This window comes from Trichosurus vulpecula, chromosome 7, assembly GCF_011100635.1.
Source record: "Trichosurus vulpecula isolate mTriVul1 chromosome 7, mTriVul1.pri, whole genome shotgun sequence".
Taxonomy (NCBI): Eukaryota; Metazoa; Chordata; class Mammalia; order Diprotodontia; family Phalangeridae; genus Trichosurus; species Trichosurus vulpecula.
In genome coordinates, this window is record NC_050579.1 from 37,820,624 (window position 1) to 37,831,892 (window position 11,269).

The following is an 11,269-nucleotide window of genomic DNA, read 5'->3' on the forward strand; positions in this document are numbered from 1 at the left end:
AATAAAAATAATAAATTCCTCACACTTGCATAGTACTTTGTAATATAGAGAAAAAGCTAGGTTTTTTTTTTTTTGTTTTTTTTTTTTGCTTTTTGGCAGGGCAAATTGGGGTTAAGTGACTTGCCCATGGTCACACAGCTAGTACATGTAGGTTTGTTTTTGACCAAAGAACAAAGACAAAGCTAGGGGACAGATGTACATAACAAAGGTGTGAAATAGAGAACACTGAATTTCCCTCTCAGTTTACCTTTTGGTCTTGCTCAAATTGATTTGCATGCTAAACCACTGAGGATCTTGGTATGTGGTTATCCGGAGCCCAGGGCTTTAATTTTACCCAGACAGAGTGAAATGGGTTACTCTTAGCCTATGGGCACTCCTGCCTGGCTTTTGTTAGCTTGCTTTGGTGGCTGTTACTAAGGAGCCGTCAATCTTTCCTTATCAGGGAGGTTCTCTCTCTATATACAGTAGACTAGAGTTGGGATGAACCATGGGCATCCCTAAAAGGGATGAGCCCAGAAAGTACAGAAAGCAAAGTCAGTACTTAGCAGTCACCATGAGAACAACAGAGATACCACAAGACTGGCAACACCACAAGGAAAGAAGAACTGGGAGACTTCAAGCCCAGCAGTTACCACACATCCCTTGGAGCAGTGCATACATCTCATCTGAAGATGAGGAGCATGCCCAATGAGAACAGCATAATGATATCCTCCACAGAGCTGCCTGAGTGGTATTTTAACTAGCTTAATTATCAGATCTGATCATTCCCTTTCTTTCTGAAGAAATTCCTAGAACGCCTAGCTTGTCTCAAGGGACACTTCCTCCATGAAGCCTTTCCTGATTCCTCACTCTCCTCTGATAGTGCCTCCCCCAACTAAAGTTAACTTGCGTTCTTTTTACATATATTTTACATACTTATTTGTATTCATTTTGTTTCCCTTAAAGGAGTTTAAGCTTCTTGAGGGCAGGAATTATTTAATTTTGGCCTTTCTCCAATACCTGGCATAATCCTCACTTATTGGTCCATAAATGATCTGCAGCATCAGAGATATGAAGTGGCCTGGCAGCATGTGTTCCCTAAATGCACAATCTCTGTATGTGCTCACATTTCCCATTGATGGCGTGTGTATTTGTGGTAAAAATGTGCCTAGGTTTATGAGGGAAATGCTGTAGTCTATCGAAACTTTTCTTACTATGGTAGCTCCAAGAATGCCTTGCTTTTTTTAACTAACTCTGTACACTGGTAGACTAGAGAAAAATAAAGCACATGTGTGGGGGCTCATAAGCTATGGTTTTTGAGTAGATGTAGAATCATAGAGCCTGGTGTGACCATTCTGAGAGCCCTGGGTGTTAGAGTAACTTTTAGAGAGCTTTATTATTCTTGACCTTACTGGATCCTCACAAGAAAATCATTACAAGACTGTAACACGGAAAAGAAGTCATTGTTTATTATTTGATTTCACAAAAAACATTTGATTTAGAAGATTTAGGTTTTTTAAGAAAATTTAGAAATAGTTATTAAGGTTCTCCTCCTGAATATCTTAAGATCATACAAGATTTCCTTGTTAAATGGAACCATAGAACTTTGTTCAATAATCTTCTGATTATTAGCATCAAGCAGGGCACAAAACAAGGAGACAAATGCTTGCCAAAGGTGTTTGCCACTGTCAAGAAGGTTGATTTATGCAAGACCCAAATAAAAAAAAAAATAAGGGGTTCTGAACCTGGACTTCATGAACGTATGTGTACTTGTCAGGGCAGCTAGGTGGCGCCATAGTTCATAGAGTGCCCCACCTGGAGTCAGGAAGACTCATCGTCCTGAGTTCAAATTTGGCTTCAAACAGTTACTAGCTGTGTGACCCTGGGCAAGTCACTTCACCCTGTTTGCCTCAGTTCCTCATCTATAAAGTAAGCTGGAGAAGGAAATGGCAAACCGGTCCAGTATCTCTGCCAAGGAAACCCCAAATGGGGTCACGAAGAGTTGGACATGCCTGAAACAATTGAACAACACCAAATATAATTGTATTTCAATATTACTGATTTCCTTTGTAATCCTATGTATTTTATTTTATGGATTTAAAAATATTATTCTGAGAAGAGGTTCATAGGTATCAGTAGACCATCACCAAAGGGGTCCGTGACACACATGAAGGTTAAAAACACCCTGCTTTGGATGGCACTGTCCTCCTGTTTGTGAATAGTGCACCGTCTACATTGTCCCTTATTGCTGCAGGGTGTCTTCAATGAGATATGTAGTTACTGCAAAGAAATCAGACCAGTAATCTATGTGACAAATGCCTCTAACCCATTATGACACATTTGGATGGATAACTAGGGGTCTGGACTTGGAGTCAGGAAGACCTGAGTTCAAATCTGGCATTAGATACTTACCAGTCATGTGACCCCAGGCAACTTACTTAACCTCTGTCTGCCTCAGTTTCCTCTACTGCAAAATGAGGATACTAATAGCCTTGCTTCCTAGGGATATTGTGAGGATAAATGAGATAATATTTGTAGAAGCACTCTTCAAACCTTAAAGGGCTATATTATATATATTATATTATTATATTAATTATAATTATATTAAATAATACTATTATATTATTATGATGCTATATTATATAATATATTGTTGTATATTATATTATAGTGCGCTCTACTATTATATTCCTATTATTACATTAATTATATTAATAATTATATTAATACGATTATATTATAACTGAGCATGTGTTAGGAATGTAAGATAGGAGCTTTAGATGTCCAGTGAGCCGAGCACAGAAATGATCAGGAAGAAGAAAGCAGCCTGGATTGCTTGGGGGAAATTGTGCAGCGCCCTGAACAATCCCGAGCTGCTCCCTAATACCAAAATCTGTCATTTTAATACAAATGTATTCCTGGTAGTGCTGCATGTTATCAAATCTGGTGAAAAAATACTGGGAGAAAATATTTATGACATATAACGGGTAAAAGCCAAAATATCTAAAATTCATAAGGAACTAATAAAATTTGTTATTGTATATGCTTAGTTGTTTTTCAGTCATGTCCAACTCTTCCACGCCACATTTAGGGTTTCCTTGGCAAAGATACTAGAGTGGTTTGCCATTATCTTCTCCAGTTCATTTGATGGATGAAGAAACTGAGGCAAATAGGGTTAAGTGACTTGCCCAGGGTCACACAGCTAGTAAGTGTCTGAGGTCAGATTTGAACTCAGGTCTTCCTGACTGCAGGCCAGGCACTGTCCACTACCCTGCACTGTCAGAATTATTAAAGAGCAAAACTGAATCCCCCGGGGAAAAATGTCCAAAGAGACTAGACTATTAACAAAGAAGGAAATTCACACTGTCAATAATCACTTAAAAAATGTTGATCCTCCCTAACAATCATGGAATCCCAGGTTCATAGGTTTAGAGGCAGAGAGCCTACAGGCCATATTGTCCAACCTTCTCACTTTACAAACAAGGTCAGTCTGTAGAATTGTCTGAGCACAGTTGTGATCCAGTGTCTTCTCCCAAGATCACACAGATGAACAGGTGGCGGGGTTAGGATGGAGGGTTGAATTTAACTCCTTTCATTCTAAAGCCTCTTCTTTCTAATATATCATACTACTTCTTAAATAAAAAAGTCCTTATAATAACCTTTGGAGGGGCAGAGCCAAGATGGTAGAGAAAAGGCAGGGACTTGCCTGAGTTCCCCACAAAATCCCTCTAAACAACTTTAAATAATTCATCAAAACAAATTCTAGAGTGGCAGGACCCACAAAAGGATTGGGTGAAATAATTTTCCAGCCCAAGACAACTTAGAAGGTTGGCAGGGTGAGAGTAGGGCACAGTCCAGCACAGGCTGCGCCCCAGCAAACCAGGGAACAGGCCTTGTGGGAGACTGAATCAGTAGCAGTTCCCAGATCTCTCAGTCCACAGATGGTAAGGGGGTCAGACAACTTGTCAGAAGGAGATTACAGGAGTCCTTTTGCTGGCACTGGGGGCAGGACTCTGTGACATTGCTTATACTTGGATCCAGGTCTCAGTCCTGGGTCTCAATCCCAAGGCAAGGAGGAGCATTCGCGCACCAGAGCTTGTGGCCACAGGGAAGCAGGGACCCAAGTCATAGTTCCAGGGCAGAAAAGAGTGCTTGTGGTTGCTCACAGGCCAGAGCACAGGCTAGAAGAATAGAAAACAACAGAAAAAGATCCTGACTATAGAAAGTTACTATGGTGACAGGGAAGATCAAAACAGAAATTCGAAAGAAGACAACAAAGCCAAAACTGTTACACCCGAAGCCTCAAAGAAAAAATAACCTTTGATGTACAGTCTCACATGATTTAAACATGATAAGACTCAATGCTAGTATGACTGTGGGTGAATAAGGTATACTTATATACTGCTAGTAGGATTAAAAATGGGCCGAATCTTTAGGAGAACAATTTGACCCTAAACATAGCAAGGTTACAAAATAGTCATTCCCATCATTGAAGTTAGTGTTACCAAAAAAGAATTTGTTGTTTCAAATAAATAACCAATAATTGGGGAATGCCTAAGTATCAATGTAATGGAATACTACAATTTGATTCATTATGAGGGAAATAAAGATATCTAGAAGAACCTACATATCCCTACCCACAAGCTTCCAGAGAAGAATTCAATAACTCCTTGGTAGACTTTGAGTCAAGAGGATATGAGATATGCTGGCCCCTGAAAGTTTGGGGCACTGGAAGAATAGAAGTATGACCAGGAGACAACATGACCGGTTAACAGCTTCAGTGGAGGGAAATCATCCAGACTCCCCCTGGGGTGACATTAACATCCACCATAAGCAGATGAGACTGCCACAGCCTCCTTGGAGGAAGAGACTGATCTTCATGATTGACTCTCCTCAGCTACAATCACAGTGGCTGAAGGGGGTCTTCTTTCTCCTTTCCTCCCCGCTCCTGAAATGTGTTTTGGCAGAGCTGAACAAACAAACAAACAAACAAACCAAAAAAACCTGACTTTGCTCAATTTTTGCTATCTACTACTGTAGGTGGTATTTTATATTCTTGATTCTCTTGTACACTCTTTTGTTCTCATTGTCTACAGGACATGTCTAACTTGAGATCAGAATGTACATGGAGAAATGGCATTGAACAATTTTATATTTCATAATTATCTAAGCCAGGACCCTGAAAAATCTAGAATGGGAGGACACTTGATCCTATAACTCAACCAAGCAGAACCTTAAAACTTGGACACACTTAGATTTCTCCCAGAAGAATGAGCCATAGAGAATAGTTCTGCTAAGGGTGTGAGTGAAGGTGAGGAGGCTTACCTCCCTTTCCCTTTCTTTTCCTTCCTTCCCCTCTCCTCTCCCTTTCTCTTCCCTTCTCTTCCTTCCCTTCCCTTCCTAATCAGGTACTTAATAGATTTTTAATACGAAAATGCTAATGATTTTGTGAGTTTATTTTGTATTCTGCCACCTTAATAAAGTTAATAATTATCTCAATTAGTTTCTTCCCTGATCATAGTATTCATTTTCTCTTCTATATGCTTGTGCTTACACATTTAGTTTTGGTCTCCTGTCTAATTGCTATTTTTCTAGACCTATGTCATTTGTTGTTGTTGTTGTGTTTGTCCTTCATTCTCAAAGAGGACCATGACATCAGGGAAATGATGACACAATTTGCAGTTGACTTTGATTTGAGTGAGGGAGGGCTATGCAAGGTCACCAGCCTCACTTTCTTCTCCAGAGCCATCTGGGTTCAGAGGCCTGATATTTGCTAGGATGAGTGGAGATGGCCCAGGATGCATTGGGAGACCCTGGCCCTTTTAGGCTAAGGTCTTTTTAGGTTCTCACTTCCAGTGAGGTAACACCCATTCAGTGAATAGGTCTCTTTAAGAAGTTAATCAAGGGATGGCCCCTTTAATCAAAACTCGGAAAAAAAAAATCAAACTGGGAGGGGAAGACCCTCAGGGTTCCTGGCCAACAGAGAAACAGTTACTATTTAGTATTTACATTCACTCTGTGCTAGGAGGGCAGGGACCTATTGTCCAATCTATGAGCTCCAGAGTTATGTTATATAATAGTTGGAGGGAGAGAGCATCCTTACTTTGCCCCTGATTGTACTGGGAAAGTTTCCATTGTTTCTTCACTGCAAACAATGGTATCTCTTGGCTTTAAATATATGTGTTTGACCGTATTAAAGACAAGTCCTTCTCTTCCTATGCTTTTTAGGTTTCTTTACATAAATAAACACTGTATCATTCTGCACGTATTAAAACAATCATATGTTTTTTGTTATCTTTGTTGTTAGCAGGATTAGTTTATTTTTTTTCCTAATGTTGAACATGCCTCACTGGTATAAATACAAGTTTATTCTCTTGAATTTTCTTGCCATATTGCTGTAGTCTGTTAATAGACACTTGTTAGATGAGTCTTGACTTCTGTTCAGGAAAAGCTGGATACAGAAAATGATTTAGAGCTGGAAGTTGGAGATTATTTTGGTCTCCTGATTCAGTCCCTTGGAGATTGAGGGACCTGTTTCATAGCACAGCCCATTCCCCAGCTCCACTCCTGCCCCTTTCCATTCCTGTTTCTCATCTATGGACAATTCTTCATGCTGCCCCCAGACTTAGACCACCCCAGGCTAAACTGATATTCTTTCTCATGGCCTGTTTTTGTATCCCCAGGGTGTGAAGAGGTGCTGAAGGATGTGCTGGCCATGGAAAGCACAGCTGCTCTGCAGTATGAACCAGAAATCGGGGACTACGAGGATCAGGTAAGAGCTGGGCATGACCTCATCTGGAGCGATCAGATCCTCCCCTTCCTGAGGGTGCATCTCTGGGCTGCTGGGGCCTGTGGCTCCTTTTCTTTCCTGGTGTTTCTCAGCTTTCATAGTTCAGAGGAGCATGCCCTCTCCTCTGCAGTTCATTGAGCTCTGCCTGTGCCCTTGGCATCCAGTGTCTCTTTGGTGAGGGCGCAGCTAAATTGGCTTCTCAGCAAATGGGTGCTGCTGGCCTGAGCTCTCCAGCACCTCTGAGCATCAGGCTCCCACCCTCGTGGTCTCAGACAGAGCCCACCCCACGCATCCCATTTTAGAGTAGAAGAAACAGGTTGCAAGAGCTTAAGTGATGCTCCCAAGGTCATGTAACCAATAGATAGATAATGTGGGATTTGAACCCAGATCTCCAAGTTCAGCATTATTTATATCTATTGCTCCACCTGGAAGCAGTTAGGCTAAAACAAAAAACCTATGAAGGTGAGTGACCCACAGTAAGGATAAAAAGTGAGGCTAGAACCAAGTTGTGAAGTCCTCCCAGTGCTAAATGGAGGAATTTGTGGATGATTCTAAAGGCAGCCATTGAATTTTGTTGAGCAGGGGAGTGACGTCATCAGACCTGTACTTTAGGAGAATCTCTGTTTGCAGCTGCATGGAGGATGGATTGGAGAGGGAAGAGGAGGAGGGGAGACCACTAAGGAAGGGGGAAGGGAATAAGCATTTATAAAGCACCTACTCTGTGCCCGACACTGTGCTAAATGCTTTACAATTATCCTATTAGATCCCCACAACAATTCTGGGAGGTAGGTACCAGTATCCCCTCCATTTCACTGATGGGAAATTGGGGCAGACAGAGGTTAAGCGATTTGCCCAGGGTCTCAGCCAGGGGCTGAGGCCAGATGTGAATTCCAGTCTTCTCAGGTCTCTACCCACTGCACCACCCAACTGCCTATATGGTCTAGGCAAGCAGTGAAGTGGGTCTGAGCCATGATCTGTAAAGTTCCTGGCTGACCTCAGTGTCCTGTGTAAATGCCAGGTGCAGTTCTTGTGGCTGATACTTTACATCCTTCTCATTGTGTCTGACAAGATTGTCCCAGGATGAGCCTCTACACTGCCGTCATCCTCTTCTATTGAGTGTTGTATGAATTATGTGCAGGTGGATAAAACAATGGGGGTTTTTGGTTGTTGTTTGTTGGTTTTTTTGTAATTGAGCAAAAGTAAGGAGATGGAGGGTCCCTGAACGGTGAAAGAGCATCACCGTGCTGTCCCCCAGTAGGGCTCTATCTGTATAATGGGGAGAATTGGAAAATAGAACTGGAAAGATAGGCTGGGGCTCTTCTCTGGAGGGTCAGGAAGTTTGGCCTTTATCCGAAGTCATGAGGAAACGCTGAAAAGGGGTGATAGGATCATCTATGTTTAGAGCTACAAAGGGCCTTAGAAGCCACTGAGTGCCATCCCCTCCTTTCACAGATGAGGAAACTGAGGCACAGACAGGTCGTGACCTGCCCTGAGTCCTACAGCTAGGAAGTGCGTGAGGCAGGATTCTCACCTGTGTCTTCAGACTCGAAGACTGGTGTTCTGTCTGCCGTGCCACCTGGCTGTGCATTAGGAAAGAAAGGCTGCTGTCTAATAGGATGAACTGGAGGCTGGGAGGCCAGTGAGGAAATGGTCATAATTTTTAAAAAGAAAGAGAAAAAAAAAAGCATTTCAAGAAAATTAGCCAGCCTATATGCTGAATCTGAAAACATCCCGTATTCCAGCTTCATAGTCCCCCACCTCTTCTGGGAAGGGAAGGAGGCACAATTTTTCTCAGGGTCAAACCTGATAATTTGTTCAGTTTCAGTTTCTTGTTCTCCAAAATTCACTTATTAGGCTTTCCTTTCTTCATTTTAAGACTTTGATTTTTTTTTACATTTTATAAATTTACATCTTAACTGGGAGGAGGGATTCCCCACTTGGAGCTGTTACCATCCATTTATCTCTCAGTAAGAATGACGGATCTGAGAACAGGTTTGTTGGGGGGAAAGAGACCATTAGGTATGGGATATCTGAGCTGTCAAGGACCACCACCAAGGGACAAAATCAACAGACTGGAACAAACATGGGGAAAAAAAACCAACCTTCTCCTGGTTCATTGATTGCTTCTGGCTCCTCTATAGACATCCTGTCATCTTCTAATCCCTCCCAATGTCTAGTACATGCTCAATAAATCTTTGCTGATATTGAAATATCCATTAGCCTCCTTCCAGACCTCCTAACTTGGGTAAGTCCTTTCCTATTTCTGGTGTCCACTTTCCACCTCTATAAGACCAGGGCAGTATGGCAGAATGGGACAAGCCCTGGCTTTGGAGTCAGTAGACCTGGGCTCAGATTCTGCCTCTATCACTGTGTGATGTTAGCCAAGGTACTCTCTGGGTCATAATTTCTTCATTTGAAAAATGAGGGGCTTGGATTCAATGTCCTTTAAATTTATGATGCAGTTAATGACAAGATGGTCCCTAGGATATCTCTCTCTCTCTCTCTCTCTCTCTCTCTCTCTCTCTCTCTCTCTCTCTCTCTCTCTCTCTCTCTCTCTCTCTCTCTCTCTTTCTCTCCCTCCCTCCCCAGGGTCACATACCTAGTAAGTCACTAAGGCCACACTTGAACTCAGGTCCTCGTAACTCCAAGGCCAGTGCTCTATCCACTGGGCCACCTAGCTGCCCTCCCTAAGGTCTCTACTAGAGCTGACATTCTGGGATTATCCTGGTTCAGTTGGGTCCGACGGATGGTTGTGTTAGGTTAGAAGCCCAGGTGAGAAATGCCTTTGTAAATTCCTGATTGTCCGCTAGGAGTCAGTATGAGACAGGACGAGGAAAGCGAGCAAAGCCTGAACCTGGGAACATCTCAGCTGCTTCGGTAACTTCCGCACTAGCTGGGGCTGAAAGGCTGGAGGCTTCTATGCCCTGAGGGAATGCAGGCAGGGGAGGTTATTTTGGGCTCTTCCTGGGAAGAAGACCTGCTAAGAAGAGCACAAGTGTCAGACCTAATATCATTGCTGTTCACACACACACACACACACACACACACACACACACACACACACGATCTCTGGCAACTTTTTTCCTCCTGAAACTTGTTTGCTGAAATTCTGATGGAAAAAGAAATGAAAATGTGGAAGAAAAAATAATCATACAGATTCTTGAATTGATTTATCAATCAGTCATTCAACAAACATTTATTAGTCTCTAGCGTGGCTTGGGCACATTTTTCATTGGTATTGGTGCTCAGTTGTGTCCAACTCTCTGTGACCCCATTTGAGGTTTTCTTGGCAGAGATACTGAGTAGTTTGCCATTTCCTTCTCCAGCTCATTTGCCAGAGGAAGAAACTGAGGCAGAGTGAAATGACTTACCCAGGGTCACACAGCTCGTGAGTGTCTGAGGCCAGATTTGAACTCAGGAAGATGAGTCTTCCTGACTCCAGGCCTGGTGCTCTGTGCACTATGGTGCCCCCAGCTGCCCCAGTTGAGCACATGTAAGTGCTTAATTAAAGTTTGTTGATTGACTTACTCAAGGAGCTCATTTATTTTAAATTATCTTAGAAGTCAAAGGAGATGGTGCTGGGGAGGGGAACGTGTGTTGTGTTTGTAACTTCCTGAATTAACTGAGGCGTCGTCATTGTTTAACTTTACTCGGTGGCTACCGAGGTCCTTTCCAGCGTGGACTCTACAGGCCTTGACCAGGGTCCTCCATCTATTACGTGGAAGTAATAGGCTCTTCGATTTAGAGTTGGGAGGAACCTTGGCCGTCCAGTTCAGCTCCCTCATTGGACAGAGGATGAGACTGAGGCCGAAGGAAATGAAGGAACCTGTCCAAAATCAAATGGGTAGTAAATGACAGAATCAGAATTTGAACCCAGATCCTCTTGTACAAGACATTTAGTAAGTGCCTTCTATGTGCCAAAAATTAAGCAGGCCTCACCCTCCTGGAGCTCACCTTCTATCTGGGGAATCAACACGTGTACAAGTATATCCGAAATGAATTGAAACAAAACAATTTAGAGAATGGAGGAGTCAGGAAGACCTGAGTTCAAATCCAGCCTCAGACACTTACTAGCTGTGTGATCCTGGGCAAGTCACTTCACCCTGTGTGCCTCAGTTTCCTCATCTGGCAGATGAACTGGAGAAGGAAATGACAAACTACTCAGTATCTCTGCCAAGGAAACCCCAAATGGGGTCAGGAAGAGTCAGGCGTGACTGAAATGACTGAAGAATCACACAATCAGTTTAGAAGAGGAGGTACCAATAGCTGGGGCTCTCAGGAAATGATTCGTGTAGAAGGTGACACTTGGGCTGAGCTTGGGAGGAAGCCCGAGATTCTCAAGTCTAGAGGTGAGGAAGGAGTACTAGGCAGGCATGAGGGCAGTCTGTGCAAAGGCCTGGAGGTAGGAAATGTCCTATGTGAGGAACAGCAAGAAGGCTGGTTTGGCCAGAGCAGAGTGAGTGAAGATGAAAGGCTGGAAAGATGGATTGGAGCCAAGAC